At 43.6% G+C, this 18172-nt stretch overlaps 1 protein-coding gene across 1 annotated transcript in view; it reads left to right on the top strand.

Annotated features, from left to right (window-relative positions):
• The window catches only part of USP34 (ubiquitin specific peptidase 34), a gene marked incomplete in the record, with an annotated part of 5849982 nt that overhangs the window by 1974106 nt on the left and 3857704 nt on the right, over window positions 1–18172 (top strand).

The following is an 18172-nucleotide window of genomic DNA, read 5'->3' on the forward strand; positions in this document are numbered from 1 at the left end:
TCTACTTCTGCAGCCTTTCTCAGAGGGGTTCCTACCAGAGACATTCTAGAAGCTGCTACCTGGAGCTCAGTTCATACGTTCACCAAACATTACCATTTACCTCTCTTCTCTAAATCCGTAGCAGGCTTTGCCACTGCTGTCCTGCAGGGCCTTATAGCTGCTCCTAATGCTGTATAAAGCCATCCTCCCAACTATAGCTTTGGGATTCTACCCAAATGTAATGACTCCAACAGTGAAACATGAAGAACATAGAACAGTTGTGTACACTTACCATAAATGTATATGTTCGAGTCTATTCACTGCTGCAGTCCTGGTTACCCTCCCTCCAGCCCCGTTTTTCTCTAACTATACCGGTCATTTCTGTTACTATCTTTAAAAGCCTTTTTGGTGTATTTGCTTTTGTTTGGAGGTATATGTTTTGTGTTTTATATTATATGCACACACACACACACACACATATATATATATATGTGTGTGTATATATATGTATATATATATATATATATGTATATATATATATATATATATATATATATATATATATATATATAATATGTATATGTATATGTGTGATGTCATGGAAGAAGGGACAGCAACCGACACAGGACCCAAGACTTTGTTAATCAGGCCTACTGAGGACAAACCTGCCAGCAGATTACCCAAATGTAATGACTGCAACAGTGAATGCACTCGAACATCTACATTTATGGTAAGTGTACACAACTGTACTTTTTCCTTACATACTCTGTCCTAATTCTTCCATTTGTTTAAAAAATCTCATCTTGAGCAGTCTCATATTCAGCCAGCCTTTTCATTTCAACCTCTGATTTATGCAGTTTTATCTGCTCATCTGAATATCTGTTTAAATTTTCTTCCATTTTTCCAGCCTTTTGTTATTTGAGTTGATATACTGCTTCAGTGTTTCATTTATTTTAATAAGCTCTAAGCACATTTGACTTGTTTTTTCCTTTAGATTACTGGAAGTCATGTCTTGCACCAAAGCTGGAACTTGAACTGCTTTTAGCTAAACAGCTGTAGGATTATTCCCAGCCAGTGTTTTCTGTTCACTTTTTGTGATTTTTTTCAGCACCTGCTAGCCAGTAAATGAAATTTACCCTAAAAGAAAAAAAAATCACTGGCTCTCTTTTATGAGTTTCTGTTTTCACACTGGGAGAGCAAACCTTAAACTGCTGTTAATTTAGTGTGCAGCCATCTTGGTAGTCCCCCTGTATAAAATATGTATCATGATGTAATCAAAATTGGGTCACTGCTATCACTGGTTCCTTCCATGAATCTGGAGTGAGTCTTCTCTCAGTATACTGTTACATTGCTAAATAAATGCAGTCATTTTTCTACTAGAGCTTTCTTCACCAGATCTCATACCTCTGTGGTTATTCCATCAATTTCCCCCTTGCCTTCACTTACTCTTTTCTATCAGTCTTTTCAGCCCCCTTTGCTCTTCCTTTTCCATTGTATGGTCTTCCAAGACTTCCTAGTCTTTTTTCCTGCTGCGCTTCCTCACTGTATAGCTCCTGGTAATATCTCCTGAATTCCCAAAGGATTCCACCAGCAATATGGCTATTCTTCCCTGATGCGTATTTTAATCTGATATACTCCTCTGTTAAACTCATGGCATGTTGGCCTTGCTACTAAAGCCTCAGTAGCTTTGGACTTGTCGCTAAAAACAGTTTTACTGCCTCCCCCCCCAATATTCTTTCATGTTCCCATTTCGGAAAAAAATATTTCCCCTCTTCTGTACCCTTATAATTTAGCCCCCCCCCCCCCACCTTATTGTCTCTTTCTCTGTCTGTCCCTGGATCCCATTCAGATGTTTTTTGTGTTTCACTGTTGCAGTCATCACTTATGGGTTATCCCTGCTGGGTAGTTGCCAGCCAGCCCGAACACCAGAGTAAAGGATTTCCCTCCTGCGTTGGCCGCAGGTCGCCTGAGACTGACATCAGTTCGTTAAGGCTATAAAGAGAGGCAGCCGATGCCATTACATCAGTCTTTCTTGCCGTGGAGTCTGAAGCAGAAGCAGTTTGCAAGTGCGTCTGTCGGCCGTTGCCAGAGTGAAGAAAGAATCTACTAAAGCTAAGTGCCCCATTGGAGATCTTTTTCTTGCACTTAATCGATGTCCGAAAAAGTAAATAATTGTGTCCGCTGTGGAAAACAAATACCACATCGAAACTTTCATAACCTGTGTGTGACTTGTCTAGGTAATAAGGTTGATACTGTGTTAACTGGAAAAATAATGATAGACTCAGAAATAAACTGCTCCAACGTCAAGCAAAAATTTTATTAAAGCACAGCTTTCGGATAACAACCCTTTCTCCATGCTAATCATTAGCATTGAAAAAGGGTTGTTACCCGAAAGCTTTGCGTTAATAAAGTTTTTGCTTGACGTTGGAGCGGTTTATTTCTGTGACTTGTCTAGGCCCAGACGACGACGTCCCTGGATGTCAGTTCTGTGTTTTATTTAATGCTAAGACCATCCGTAGAAGAGCTGATTTTGTAGCCAGGCAGTTCAGGGAGAGTAGTTATTCACACGAAATAGCATATGTCAGTCAGTCTGCTGTGGAAATTCCTAAAAGGAGAAAAGAAAAAGAAAGAGACCACAGAAGGTTAGGCCCACAGACACAAACTTAGTCAGTTAGCCTACTGTCAACTAGCACAGCGGAACTCAGTGAGGGGCCTACGCAGTCCCTGGCGACAGCTGTACAACCACTGCAGGCCTCTGCCGAAACCCTTTTGGAGTCTGGTATGCTGCCTGATCACTATGCTCCTCCCGACATTTCGGTCGTCAGCCTCACAGTTGGGTCCAGAGCCATTTTGCATGCACCGGCTTCTGAGGAGGCCTTTCGCATGTCTGACGCCAGACAAAAAAATGACGGCCACGCCACCAGCCAAAACATCCCACAGACCCATTGAAACTCGGCCTAAAAGTAAAGCCACTCCCAAAAAGACCGCTTCCTCAATTCTCAATCACCTACCTCCCTCCCAACCTGCTGAGTCACAGCAACTACTTTGGATGGCTAAGGATTTAATCACTCTCATTCGCGGAAACCGGTCGACTCAAGCTACCCCAGCCAAAAAAGGGACCTTTCTCCAGAGGTACTGTCAGAACCAGAGTCAGACGACTCAGAATTTCTGGATTCAAGCACTGAACAGCAGCCCCTGACTGCTTTTGAGGATTCAGATGCAGAGGAAACCATTCCTTCTGCATCCCCTCCTGAGGACCTCTCATTTGGGTAGACTTTAACTACTTTCAGAGAACACTTCGTTTGGGAAGCTCAGGACTACCCCCAGTCAAAAAAGAGATTGAGAGAGTTTCTGAATTTACCACAGCAAAAACCTTTAGCCATCCCTCCCATTCTAGATGTAGTGGAGGATGTCTTCCTGGAGTCTGGCCTCAGCCCTGATGCCCTCCCTCTTGCACACAGAAAGCCTGACAGATACTACAGGGTATCAGATACCCACAAGTATTTATTCAAGAATTCTGCAATCGACCCAGAAGTCATCACCCAGGGACCTAGGGCTAGTTCCTGCAAGAACCCATTACCCTCTGACAAGGAGAGCAGAGCCTTGGACCGATGGGGCAAAAAGGTATACACTTCGGCTTCCTTAGCCATTAGAGCCTTCAACTGACAATTCCACATGCTGAAATATGAGCAGAACATGTTGAAACTTTTAAAGCAGATAATTTCCTCCTTACATGAGAGTACTGCTTCCAGAGATCTAGGAGATCTGATGCACTCCAACACTCAAGTGGCAAAACATTTCCTGCATTGCGGGTTTGATGCTGTAGAAGCCTCTAGCAGAGCTGCTGTTTCAGGATCAGTCATTAGGAAGCATCCATAGTTGAGAGAACAACCTTTGCCTGATCAAGTTAAATCACAACTTCAGGACACCCCCTTGGATAGGGAATAGTTGCTCGGTCCTAAAGCAGAGGAAGTAATAAAGAAAATTGAGGATAAGGCTAAATAAGTGCAGACAGTCAAAGACTTCCTGCAGGTGCAATCCCCCCCAGATTCAGTAGGAACTTTCCCACCAAATATTCGTCCTTTCTTGCTCAAACCAAACCTGTCCAAAGGAAAGGACGCATAGATAGACCCTCCAGGCAGCAGCACCAGAGCCAGCAGAGGCCTAGACAGTGAATTTCCACCACTCTTAGGCAAGGGAGTTCTAAGTCCACTCCCTACCCTAAGGACGCACAATGACCCCCCCCCCACACACACACACACACACCCCACTCTCAGGCTAGGAGGAAGGCTGTCCGTATTCAAAAACAACTGGCAAACCATCACAATAGATCATTGGTTCTTAAATATCATTTCCCAGGGGTACAGATTCTCTTTCAAGGAGAACCCAAAATTATTAGGTTATCCAGACATACCAGCAAATCAGAGGACAGAGGCCCTCCGCCAGATTCACATACTCTGTGCTCAAGGGGCAGTGGAACCAGTTCCAGAAGAGCAAGCAGAAAAAGGTGTTTTATTCAAGGTTGTTTCTAGTACCCATGAAAGAGGGCACATGGTGCCCTATTCTAGACTTATCCATGCTAAATTTGTCCCTCCTAGTGCCAAAATTAAAAATGCTAACTCTTCAAAAACTATTGCCAATGTTGTCACCAAATGCTTGACTAGTAACCCTAAATCTGAAAGATGCCTACCTCCATGTCCCCATAAGGGAGTCTTCCAGGAGTTTCCTCCGCTTCAGGGCAGGTACAGAGCACTTTCAGTTCTCTGCTCTGCCCTTTGGCTTATCCACTGCTCCCAGAGTCTTCACCAAATGCCTGGCTCTTGTCATTCCTTTTTGCTGACAAAAAAACTTACATATTTACCCCAATTTGGATGACTGTCTTATCCAGGCAGACGGGGAAAAACCCCTGCAGGACTTATCTTTTGTCCAAAACCTCCTAGCCTCTCTGGAATTTACCATCAACAAGGAAAAATCTCAATTACAACCCACAAGGCGGATAACCTTCCTGGGAGCTCTCTTGGACACCTCCACCCAAAGAGCCTTCCTCTCTCCAGAAAGGCAGAGCTTTCTCCCCCTATACTTTTCCCAGCTAGCTCTCAGGACACACCTCACAGCAAGAAAGTTCCTGCAAGCACTGGGGTACTTTTCCATTGGGGCAACCTGTTTGTCTACACTTTCCCTCCCTTGATAGTGATTCCCAAGGTACTTCTAAAAATCAGGGAGGAAGGGCCAAGGGCTATCATCATTGCCCCAAACTGGCCCAGGCAGCACTGGTATCCTTTGCTCTTCAGCCTAACCAAGGAGTTACCCATGAGCTTGCCTCTCAGACAAACTGCTAACCCAAGAAAAAGGGTCAGTACTGCATTCAAATCTGCAAACTCTCTTAGCCTATCCACAGGGCTTATACCCCAGAGGTGGATATCAGGCCACCTTTGAGCAAGCAGGTTCTGGATATCATTAAGGAGAACAAGAGGCCCAGCATCCAGAAATTCTACTCGTCAAAATCTAAAAGATTTACTGCCTGGTGCCAAATTAAGGGAATAAGCAGCTCCCATGCCTTTCTCACTTTAGTCCTGGATTATCTGGCAGAGCTCGTGCAAAAGAGGTTATCTTACACCTCCATCAAAACTCATGCCTCAGCTATCTCTGCACATTCTTCTACAGGACTGCCTATGTTTTCCCATCCCCCGTTAAAACAATTCCTTAGTGGGGTGTCATACATCAGACCACCTAGAATGCCTCCCACTCAGGCATGGGACCTGAACTATGTACTGGAAAAATTGACTTTACCTCCTTTTGAACCAGCTGCTTCAGCAGAAATGAAGTACCTCTCTTGGAAAGCTGCCTTCCTGCTAGCCATAACTTCAGCCAGGATTCTGACCTGCAGGCCCTCATGGCCATTGAGCCCTTCATTATCTTCTATGCTGATAGGGTGTCTCTTAGAACCAGTCTCACCTTTATGCCTAAGGTAGTATCTGACATGACCGTTAATCAGGCTATCCATCTCCCTACCGTCTTTTCAAACCCACAAAATAGGGGAGAAAGGATTCTACATACATTGGATGTGCTTGGATACTATCTGGACAGGGACAAGTCCTTCAGAAAGACTGATCAACTGCTAGTCAGTTTCGCCTTAGGAGCAGAGGGGAAGTCTATATCCAAGCAGACCATTTCTAAATGGATATGTCACTGTATCCATTTCTGCTACTCCTTCCATGGGAAAATACCTCCCAAATCTGTCAGAACCCATTCCACTAGGGCAGCATCTACTTCCACTGCCTTCCTCAGAGGCATCCCTACCAAGGATATTCTAGAAGCTGCTACCTGGACATCTGTTCACACCTTCACAAAACACTACCAGCTGCCTCTTTACTCCAAATCTTGGACAGGCTTTGCTTCTCCAGTCCTGCAGAGCATTGTGTCCTCCACTTAGAGCAGTGCTACCCTATTCTAAAGCTTCTTTCCCTCCTTCACCCTAATTTTCAACTTTGGAAATCTTCCCACAAGTGATGACTGCAGCAGTGATGCGCAAAGAACATAGTACAGTTGTGTACACTTACCATAAATGTAGATGTTTGAGTGTATTCACTATTGCAGTCCTGATGTTCATCGTGTTTCACTGCTGCAGTCATTACACTTGGGTTATCCTGCTGTCAAGGCGGTCCCTCGGTTGGCCAGAGTTCCAAAGTCTTGGTCCGGCGTCGGTTGCTGTCGCATCTTCCCTGACATCAGTGCGCCAGGGGTATATAAGATGCAGCCGACGCCATTTTCTTCAGTCTTTCTTGCCGCGCGGTGCCCGAAGCAAAGCAGTTTGGTCGGCCGACTCCTGAGATTTTCTATTTGAATTTCAGAAACGAAGTCTTCAATAAAGATAAGTACCCCATTGGGGAAACTTTTTCTTGCCTCAGACCGATGTCAGTAAAAGTTAATAATTGTATTTCTTGTGGGAAGCAAATACCTCATAAGGATTTTCATTCTTACTGTATTCCATGCCTAGGCCCAGACCACGACGTCACTAGTTGTCGGTTTTGTGCTAGATTTAAATGCACTATTAAACGTCTGTTTGATTTTGCTCACCATTACTTTGGCCGAAGGTTCAGTTATACCATGCCGTCGGAACAACCAATGACCGAAATACACAAAAAAAACGCAAAGACAAGGATAAGGACAGGCATCCAAGGCCCAAAACTGACGAAGCCTCTTCTAGGCCAGTCGCCGGTTCTCAGTGAAGCGCTTTCGCAGCCCCTGACACCTGCTACCTCAGAGCCATAGGCCGCCTCCGACTCCCACGTGGAGATGTCTAGGCCTCAGGAAACTCAAGGTACTGGGCCTACAGAAACTAACCCCTCAGATGGGTCCAGAGCCGCTGAGCAAGCATTGGCTTCTGAGGGTGTTTTCAGACCTTCACAACTTACCATTAAATCTACAGCCAAGTCTAAAACTCCATTAAAGACAAAGAAGCAAGTACAGCATTCACCTGGACAGGCCTCTATGCCTAAAAAACAGATGCTGAAACTGTCCGAAGACTTAATTACTCTGATCAGGTGTTCCCATCCCCCCTCCAGATAAAAGGCCTAGGCAGGATACAGACTATGATTCCTCTGACCAGGTCTCCATTTCTTCTGATTCCTCTTCAGACCAGGGATACTCTCTACCCCCCTATGAGGACTCTGATGCTGAAGAATCAATTCCTTCAGCCTCTCCTCCTGAGGATTACTCTTTTGGGGAAACTTTATATACCATGAGGGAGCATTTCCATTGGGAGGGCCAGGATTACTCAGAATCCAAGAAAAGGCCCAAGAGACTTTCTTTTATTGCCTCAGCGCAGACCCCTTGCTATTCCGCCAGTGTTAGATATTGTGGTTGATGTGTTTTCTGAATCCAGTTTAAATCCTGATTCTTTACCCCCTGCTGCAGTCAAGCCAGACAGGTACTACAGAGTACCTGACTCTCGCAAATTTCTTTATAAAAACCCTGTTGCTGACCCAGAAACTATTTCCCAGGGTCCCAAAGGGGTGAAGGCTTCCACAGCTAAAAATCCAGTTCCCTCTAACAGGGATTCTAAAGCATTAGACAGATGGGGGAAGAAAGTTTACACTTCTGCAACTTTAGCAGTGAGGGCTTTAAATTGCCAGTTTCACAAGCTTAAATACCAACAATATTTAATGCGTCTTTTAAAACAGAAAATGCTTACAAGTTCAGAACATCCTTATAATAAGGAAATGCTGGATTTATTGCATGCAGCTGAACAAGTGGGAAAACATACTCTGCAGTGTGGTTTTGATTCATTAGAAGATTCTTGTAGAGCAGCAGTTACAGGATCTGTGATACGAAGGCATGCTTGGTTAAAAGAACAAGTTTTACCTGATCATGTTAAGGGCAAATTATTGGATGCTGCTTTACAGCAGGATATTTTATTTGTTGTTAAGGCAGAAGAGGTATTAAAGAAAATGGAGGAGAAGGCAAAATCTATGCAAACGGTGAAGGATTTCTTACAGGTACAGCCACCTCGATTTAGCAGAAATTGGCCCTCCAAAAATTGGTCCTTTCCAGTGTCAGACAGACCACAAAGAGGCAGATACAGACGCCCAAGAGGCAGATCTCAGCCCCAAGGCTCTTACAGACCACGACAGTGGGGTGCTTCAACCCCAAAAGGAGGGGAAGACAAGTCACAACTTTATAGGAAGCAGTCCCAATGACTTCCCCCTTCAAATGCCAAGCACTTACCTTTTGGAAGCTCCCTTAGGGGGAAAACTAGCACTTTTTTCACAAAATTGGCATACAATCACTCAAGACAAATGGGTTCTGAATATTGTTTCTGAGGGTCACAGGTTCCACTTTCACACTCTACCAAGGCTAAAAGGAATGCCAGACCTGCCACCAAATCAATGGGCAGAGACACAAAAACAAATTACAGCCCTCATGGACATGAGAGCTATTCAGAAAGTGCCACAACTGGAACAAGGACAAGGATTTTACTCAAGACTCTTCCTGGTCCCCAGAAAGGGCAAGGCCTGGAGACCCATACTGGACCTTTCTACTCTAAATACTTACCTAGATGTTCCGAAATTAAAAATGTTGACTCTTCAGCAACTTCTTCCCATGCTGAGCAAGAAGGCTTGGCTTGTTACTTTGGACCTCAAAGAGGCATACCTGCATGTCCCTATCAGACAAAATTGCAGAAGATACCTCAGATTCATAGCTGGTTCAATGCATTACCAATTCTCTGCACTGCCCTGTGGCTTATCTACTGCACCCAGGGTCTTCACAAAATGCCTGGCACCAGTAATTGCATTTTGCAGACAAAAAGGAATTTAAATATACCCATACTTGGACGACTGTCTTATTCAAGCAGAGAGTAAGGACAGTCTTCTAAACCATCTGGCGTTTGCATATGAGGAAATTACAATGGTACCTAAAGTGTTTGGACTCAACACTGTCACAGTTTGGTAGCAGTAATTCCACTTATTCCCTGCCTACAAATAGGAGTTTCGATGGTGGGCACAGGCATGTCACCTCAACAAGGGACAGCCTTTCACTCTACTGACAGCCAGGCAGACACTAACAACAGATGCTTCGGATTACGCCTGGGGAGCACACATGGCAGGAAAAAGTATTCAGGGCAAGTTGACCGCAGACCAAATGCATCTTCACATCAATTAAAAAGTGATGCTAGCTGTACAAAATGCCCTAACAGCTTTCAAGGACCTTCTGCATCCAGGACAACTACTACTAAAGACAAGACAACACCACAGTTATGTGGTACATAAACAAGCAAGGGGGCACTCATTCTTACCCCCTCTGCAGGCAAGCCATGACCTTGTGGAACACAGCTCTAACCTATCAAGTTCATCTGCAAGCACAGTTCCTGCCAGGAAAGATAAACACTCTGGCAGACGACTTAAGCAGAAACATCATGGATCCTCACGAGTGGAAATTAAATCCACAAGTATTCAGCATGATAACACAAAAATGGGGGATCCCAGACATAGATCTTTTTGCCTCCCCAATGAATTGCCAACTACACAATTTCTGCACAAGGACTTACCACACACAAGCATGGAAAGTGGATGCTCTCTCATTCAGCTGGAAAAACCTAAAAGTTTATGCCTTCCCACCACTGCCTCTCCTTTCAAAGGTACTCCTAAAAGCCAGACTAGAAAAGCCAAAAATTATCCTGATTGCCCCAGACTGGCCATACCAGCACTGGTACCCAATTTTAAAGAATTTGGCTCAAGGCCCACCATGGATTTTACCTCAAATTCCGCATCTTCTGACTCAACAAAACAATCTGATCCTGCACAGCCAGCTCAAAACCTTAAACCTAGCTGCATGGCAGATTCCTTAGTCAAGCAGACAACGCCTCTCTCTAAAGCTGTTATGAATGTCATTTTGGAGGCCAGGAGGCCTAGCACCAGAAAATCCTTTTCAGAAAAGTGGGAGAGATTCTGTGCCTGGAACCAGGCTCAAAGCTTTGACCCTCTTGTCCCAAATATTCCTCAGATATTACAATACTTAACTGAGATGCTGGACAAAGGCCTATCTTTTTCATCCATTAAGATCCATGCCTCTGCCATCTTGGCTCATTAGAACACAGATCCTCCTATTTTCTCTCATCCATTGCTAAAACAGTACCTCATAGGGGCTAAAAACATAAGACCGCCCCGGAGAGCACCAACCCCAACTTGGGACCTCAATTTTGTCTTGGAAAAACTAACCTTACCTCCTTTTGAGCCAGCCAATTTAGCAGAGTTAAAATATGTGTTATGGAAAACTGCTCTGCTTCTGGCAATAACCTCAGCACGAAGAGTCTCACAGTTACAGGCACTAATGGCAGTGGAGTCTTTCATCATTTTTCACCAAGACAGGGTTTCTTTAAGAACAAACCCTTCATTTATGCCAAAGGTCTTCTCCAGTGTGGCTCTTAACCAAACTATTCACTTGCCAACTTTTTATCCAAATCCCCAGAATAAAGGGGAGAGATTCTACATTCATTGGACATACACAGACAGCTACGTTTCTACTTGGACAAAACAAAGGCTTTCAGGAAAACTGAGCAGTTGTTTGTAGCATATGCTGCAGGATCACAGGGAAAGGCTATTTCAAAGCAGACCATTTCAAAGTGGATAGGGCACTGTATCCATTTCTGCTACACACAGCATGGGAAAACTGTACCTAGCAACATTAGGCCACATTCCACCAGGGCAACATCCACTTCAACTGCCTACCTTAGGGGAGTACCTACCAAAGATATCCTGGAAGCTGCAACTTGGAGTTCAGTGCACACCTTTACCAAGCATTACCACTCGCCTCTTTACTCTAAATCCAGAGCTGGCTTTGCCACAGCAGTGCTGCAAGGCCTCATAGCCACTCCAAATCCTTTATAGAACTAGCCACCCAACCTCAGCTTTGGGATTCAACTCAAGTGTAATGACTGCAGCAGTGAAACACGATGAACATAGTACAGTTTTGTACCTACCATAAATGTAGATGTTCGAGTGTATTCACTGCTGCAGTCCAGGTTACCCTCCCTCCATCCCCTCTTTCTTAGCTGGGACTTAACTATACCTTTCTACCCTATACAATCTACGTGGTGTATTTGCTTGTAACTGAAGGTATTATTTTCATTTTTTATGTATGTTTTATTAGCAATATGTATTGCCTACCTATTTGGAGGCACCTGACATCTGGGGCAAGAAAAACTGAAGAAAATGGTGTTGGCTGCATCTTATATACCCCTGGCGCACTGACGTCGGGGAAGAAGCGACAGCAGCCGATGCCGGACCAAGACTTTGGAACTCTGGCTGACTGCGGGACCGCCTGACAGCAGGATAACCCAAGTGTAATGACTGCAGCAGTGAATACACTCTAACATCTACATTTATGGTAGGTACTAAACTATACTTTCCCCTCCCTCCTTCTTCCTGTTCTTGTCTTAGTTACATCATACCTAATGGGCTACCCCAGGTTGGCCGCCTTCAGGCCTCCTTGGCAGGGCTCCTATAGCTTGGGGGCAAGAAAAACTGATGTAATGGCGTTGGCTGCCTCTCTTTATAGCCCTGATGATGTGACGTCAGTCTCAGGCGACCTGCAGACGATGCAGGAGGGAAATCCTTTACTCTGGTATTCAGGCTGACCGAGGGCTATCCAGCAGGGATAGCCCACAATGATGATTGCAACAGTAAATACACTCGAACATCTACTTTTATGGTAAGTGTGTACACCTGTGCTTTCCTGCTTCATTTCATCAGTTGTGGGAAGACTGTTTTTTCGTTGTACTGTACTTGTATGTCCATAAGTGAAATTACTTATAAAAGCTATCCATTTGTATTTTCTTAGGTCTTGTAGTGTCATTCGCAGTTGTGGCAGAACTGTGAGCTGCTGCCAGATCTGAGTCTTATTCAGTCATTTATTTCTCCATTTTTTCATGAACTGTATTATTGGTAAATTTCTGTGCAGTCTGGTTACTTAAACTGTAGTAGAATTCAGTAGTGAGAGTATTGTTTTTTTCTGTTCCAGTATGCATGTTGCATTGCTTTTAGAGTTGTTGATATTTCATTTTTGTTTCTACATTCTGCTTATCATTTACCTGCTTAAAGTTGTGTTCAGTGCATTTCTGTGTACCCCACTGAGACATTAAGCTAAGGTTTCTGAAATTCTGACCTGCCAGGAGTCATTGACCTGTAGCTTAGGGAAATTGCATTCAAGTACCTGTTTCCCTGTTCTTTGTGTCTACCCTACACTCCATTGAGCTATTAAGCTAAAGTGTCTGAAATTCTTGCCCGTCTGGGGTCATTGACCTGTTGCTCACAGAAGTTGCATTCCAATTCCTTTCTGTTCCCTTGTACTTTGTGTCTGCACGCCCCCACTGAGATAGTAAGCTACAGTTTCTGATAGAGCTCCAATGTTGGCTTTATTTGATTGGATCCTTCTTTAACTAGTCTGTTGTATAAAGCATAGAGATACCCTCAGCCAGAGTATTTAATGCCAGACTTGGCGAAGTGTCAAAAGCCCTGAACTATGAAACAAGCTTTTCATCAAAAACAAGAGAAGAAAAGAGCTTATTTAATTTCCACTTAAATATTAAATTGTACTTACAGTGGCCTGTTTGGTGATACTTTGTATTTTTCTGTTTTTCCCCCTTGTTTTATCCAAAATGTTATCTTTTTGCATTTTTAGTTTGTTGTGCTGCCTTAGTCTTGTGGTTTAATTTGCAGTTGTGAGAATATTGTGTTTCTACATTATACCATACTTGTATTATTGCTATAAGTAAAATTACTTGTAAAAGCTAGTGTTTGTTTTAAACCCTGCTGGGTTTTAGTCTTGTAGTTTCTTTCACCTTTGTGGCGGAACTGGGAGCTACTGCTAGACTTATTGAGCCTTATTGAGTCATTTATTGCTGTGTTTTTTTCCATAAAAATTGTTCATTGTAAATTTATATGTAGTCTAGTGCCTTAAACAAGATTTTGTGCTTCAGTGCTTTTACGTTGATGTTCCAGTTTTTCTTGTGCAGTTTTTTGTTCTGCTTAAAATTTACCTGCTTGAAGTTGCATTCCAGTTTCTTTCTGTTCCCTCTGTTTTTTGTGTCCACTCCATCCCCGACTGAGACATTAAGCTAAATTTTCTGAAAGAGCTCCAGTATTGACTTTATTTAATTGGATCTCTGTCTAGCTAGTCTGCTTCTTCCTTGAATGTTTTTCCAACCCCATACTCTTCCTTTCATGGTTTTACAGGGCTGTTTCTCTGGCCTCTGCACTTTATGGTAGTCTGATTCCAAGGTCCCTCCCCTCTTTTATGCTATTATTTGTTGTATAATTTAAGTACTCTTTCCACCCATTGTTTTCCACAGATCATTCTTGGAAGGTAAATTTTCCCCACAGAACGACCAATAAAATTGTATCCTGTAAATCATTAAATATAGAGTAAATAAGTACCTTGCATGCCGACAAGCTTAGAACAGCTGGATGGGCTTCAAGTGGCAATATCTGTAGATTGAGTAGATTTTTTTTATAAACATTAATGTTAGTGGAATTTTCTACAGTTTAGCATAATCTTCCCCAATAAAGCACCCTTATTAGTCTGCACCAACAAAACATTCCCCAATAACATTCTAAACCCAGTATACACCATCCTGTTGTAGCTTACCAGTCAAAGGACGGGACAGAATGGATATGCAATTTTGTAACTTCTTGGTATCCAGTTTGGTGGATGTAGGCTTCTTGAGACAATGTAGCAGTTATCTCATGTTTACTGCCAACCACTTAATCCTTAAAGAAACAAAGTATGTGAGTTATGTACTTGCACAGTGACACAGGAGTTTAAACCCTCACATTCAAGCACACTTCAGGTTGTCCAAACCATGTGCACAACACACTGACACAGTTTAATGTATGCTGAGGCTCCTAAAGGCAAATTTCATAAACAACAAAGATCACCTAGACTGCCCATTGCCAGAAGTATGCTACAGCAAGCCCAAAGGCATTCAGAAAGAAATACCTAATACCACACATGCAGTCACATTCATAGGTAAGTACTAGGCTATCTGCCCAAAGGCATTTATAAGCCTAGCCATAATGTGTTGGCTTTCGCCACCCACTTAGATTAGTTCCCTGTGCCTCTGTCCAGCAGAGCCATTAGTTCCCCTGTGCCTCGGTCCAGCAGAGCCACTGCAGTGATCCCAGGGGTAAATTTCCTGTTTCCCATCCACCTGTCAAGGTTTCTCTTGAGGAGTGTGAGTGAGGGGCTCTGCCTGATGTATATTTGAATCCTGTTCCAAAGCATGGGGAATCTCTGGGACAAGAATCTATCCCTCCGGCATGTCCTATTTATCGTTGTGGTGAGATTTATCTCTCTAGAGCGTGTGGCTCTCCGGGATTTGTTTTTTTTTTAGGTAGAGCATGTCCATCAATTCTGGGTTGGACATGGCCTTGTATGTCAGGCAGAGATCACCTGTGAGTAAGCGATATGCAACTGAGTGCAGCTGGAGTTTCTTGAGTTGGGCTGCATAGTGCATCTGTTTGAGGCCAGTAATCCTCTTGGTGAGGTACTTTTGTGGTCTTTCCAGCTGTTGCAGGTGTCTTGTAAGGTACATCCCAAATAGGGTGAAGTTCTTCATGTTTCACTGTTGCAGTCATTACATTTGGGTAATTGCTGGCAGGTTGCCCTCAGTCGGCCTGAATTCCAAAGTCTTGGGTCCTGCGTCGGTCACGGTCTTCTCTTACATGACGTCAGGTCATCAGGGGTATAAAACATGCAGCCGACATTTTCTTTAGTCTTTCTTGCCATGCGGTGCCCGAAGCAGAAGCATTTCGCAAGTGCCGGTCGACTACTGAAATATTCCAGTTAGAGTTTCAGAACCGAAGTCTTCACTAAAGCTAAGTACCCCATTGGAGAAACTTTTTTCTTGCTTTTTACCGATGTCAGAAAAAGTTAATAATTGTATTACTTGTGGGAAGCAAATACCTCATAAGGATTTCCATTTATACTGTATTCCTTGCCTAGGCCCTGATCACAACGTGCCTGGCTGTCGGTTTTGTGCTAGATTTAACCAACGCACTATTAAGCGTCGGTATATTTTTGCATCAAAGTATTTTGGAAACAGATTTAACTACCCAGAAATATCGTCGGATAGCAGTCAGACTGCCGGAGTACATAAAAAACGCAAAGAAAAGGACAGAGAAAGGCAGTCGAGATCCAAAACTGACAAAGCTTCTCCTAAGTCAGTCGCCGGTTTACCGGTACTCAGTGAGGCACTTTCTCAGCCACTGATACCCACTACCTTTGAGTCACAGGCCTCTACCGACACCCATGTGGAGTCTGAATACTCAAGGTATTGGACCGACGGATGTATCTCCTTCGGATGGGTCTGGAGCCACTGAGCAGGCACCGGCTTCTGAGGGTGTATTCGGACCTCAACATTAGTATATCAAACCAACGACAGCTGCAAAACCAAAGACAAAAGCAACTTCTAAAACTAAAAAACCGACCCATGAGCCATGTGCACAAGCCTCTATGCCTAAAAAACAGGTGATCAAAATGGCTGAAGACCTTATTACCTTGATCAGGGGTACCCATCCCCCTCCAGATAAGAGGCCTAGGCGAGACACTGATTATGAATCTTCAGATCAGGTTTCTATTTCTTCTGATTCCTCTTCTGATCAGGAATTATCTATACTTCCCTATGAGGATTCTGATGCTGATGAGTCTATTCCATCTGCATCTCCACCGCAGGATTATTCATTTGGAGAAACCTTGCATACTTTGAGGGAGCATTTTCACTGGGAGAGTCCAGACTTCTCAGAATCAAAAAAGAGGCTCAGGGATTTCCTTTTTCTCCCTCAGCACAAGCCTTTAGCCATTCCCCCTGTTTTAGACATTGTGGATGATGTGTTTTCGGAGTCAAGCTTGACCCCTGACTCCTTGCCTCCCGCTCCCAGTAAGCCTGACAGATATTACAGGGTTCCTGACTCACATACATTTTTATTTAGAAACCCTGCTGCTGATCCTGAAACTATTTTACAGGATCCAAAGGGAGTTAAGGCCTCAACAGCAAAAAAATCCTACCCCCCCCTGACAGAGATTTAAGGGCACTGGACAGATGGGGAAAAAGGTTTATACATCTGCAACCTTGGCAATCAGGGCCTTAAACTGTCAATTTCATATGCTTAAGTACCAACAGCATGTTATGGGATTGCTGAAACAGAAAATGATGTTGATTTCAGAATGTGCAGAAAATAAAGACTTGCTGGAATTATTGCATGCAGCTGAACAAGTTGGAAAGCATACTTTGCAATGTGGTTTTCATTCCTTAGAGGCCGCCTGCAGGGCCGCAGTTACTGGATCTGTGATTAGGAGGCATGTGTGGTTAAAGGAACAAAATTTGCCTGATCATGTTGAAGCTAAATTGCTAGATGCACCTTTACAGCATGATTCTCTGTTTTGGTATTAAGGCAGAAGAGGTTTTAAAGAAAATGGAATACAAAGCTAAGTCTATGCAAACTGTTAAAGACTTCTTACAAGTGCAGCTGCCAAGATTCAGTAGACATTGGCCTACAAAAAACTGGTCCTTTCCTGTGTCAGACAGAGCTCAAAGGGGCAAATCCAGATGCCTTAAAGGTTCCAGATACCAGGCGCAAAATTCATACAGGTCAAAGCAATGGGACGCTTCTACCTCCAAACTGGAGGAGGTAAAGCGCAAACCTACAGAAAGCAAAACCAATGACTTCCCCCTGCCTACACCAAGCACTTATCTTTTGGCAACACCCATAGGGGGAAAATTTGCACTTTTTGCTCAAAATTGGCAGTTAATAACCCAGGACAAATGTGTACTAAACATCGTATCACAGGGATACAGATTTCATTTTCACACACTGCCAATGGCAAATGGCTGGCCAGATCTGCCAAAAAATCAGTGGGCAGAGGCACAGAAACAGGTTACGTCTCATGGATATGGGGGCCATTCAGACAGTACCAGAACAGGAAAAAGGACAAGGTTTTTACTGAAGACTGTTCTTGGTACCCAGAAAGGACAAGGCCTGGTGGCCAATACTGGATTTATCGATTTTTAACACATACCTGGACATTCCAAAATTCAAAATGCTGACTTTGCAGCAGCTTTTGCCCAAGCTGGGCAAGAATGCTTAGCTGGTGACATTAGACCTAAAAGAGGCATACCTGCATGTCCCAATAAGACAGTCGTGCAGAAGATAACTCCGTTTCAAGGCTGGCTTAATGCATTACCAATTTTCTGCACTGCCCTTTGGCTTATCTACTGCGCCCAGGGTCTTTACAAAGTGCTTGGCACCAGGAATTGCATTTTGGAGACAAAGAAGTATACAAATATATCCTTACTTGGATGACTCTCTCATTCAAGCAGAGAACAAGGACACTCTTTTTCGGCACCTGGCGTATATGAAAAGGCTTCTAACATGCCTAGGGTACACAATAAACGAAAAGAAATCACAACTGGTACCCTCTCAAAAGATAATATTCCTGGTTGCAAGCTTGAATACAACTGCCCAGATGGCTTACCTCACGCCAGACAAGCAAAGGCAACTGACTACTTACTTCAAACTGATGGCAACAAAAACTCAGTCTAATGCAAGACAAATTCTGCAGGCTTTGGGCTTCATGGCATCCTGCATCCCACTGATTCCATATGCAAGACTGCATATGAGGAAACTTCAATGGTACC

This window comes from Protopterus annectens, chromosome 1.part0, assembly GCF_019279795.1.
Source record: "Protopterus annectens isolate FY-2018-M chromosome 1.part0, PAN1.0, whole genome shotgun sequence".
Classification (NCBI taxonomy): Eukaryota; Metazoa; Chordata; order Ceratodontiformes; family Protopteridae; genus Protopterus; species Protopterus annectens.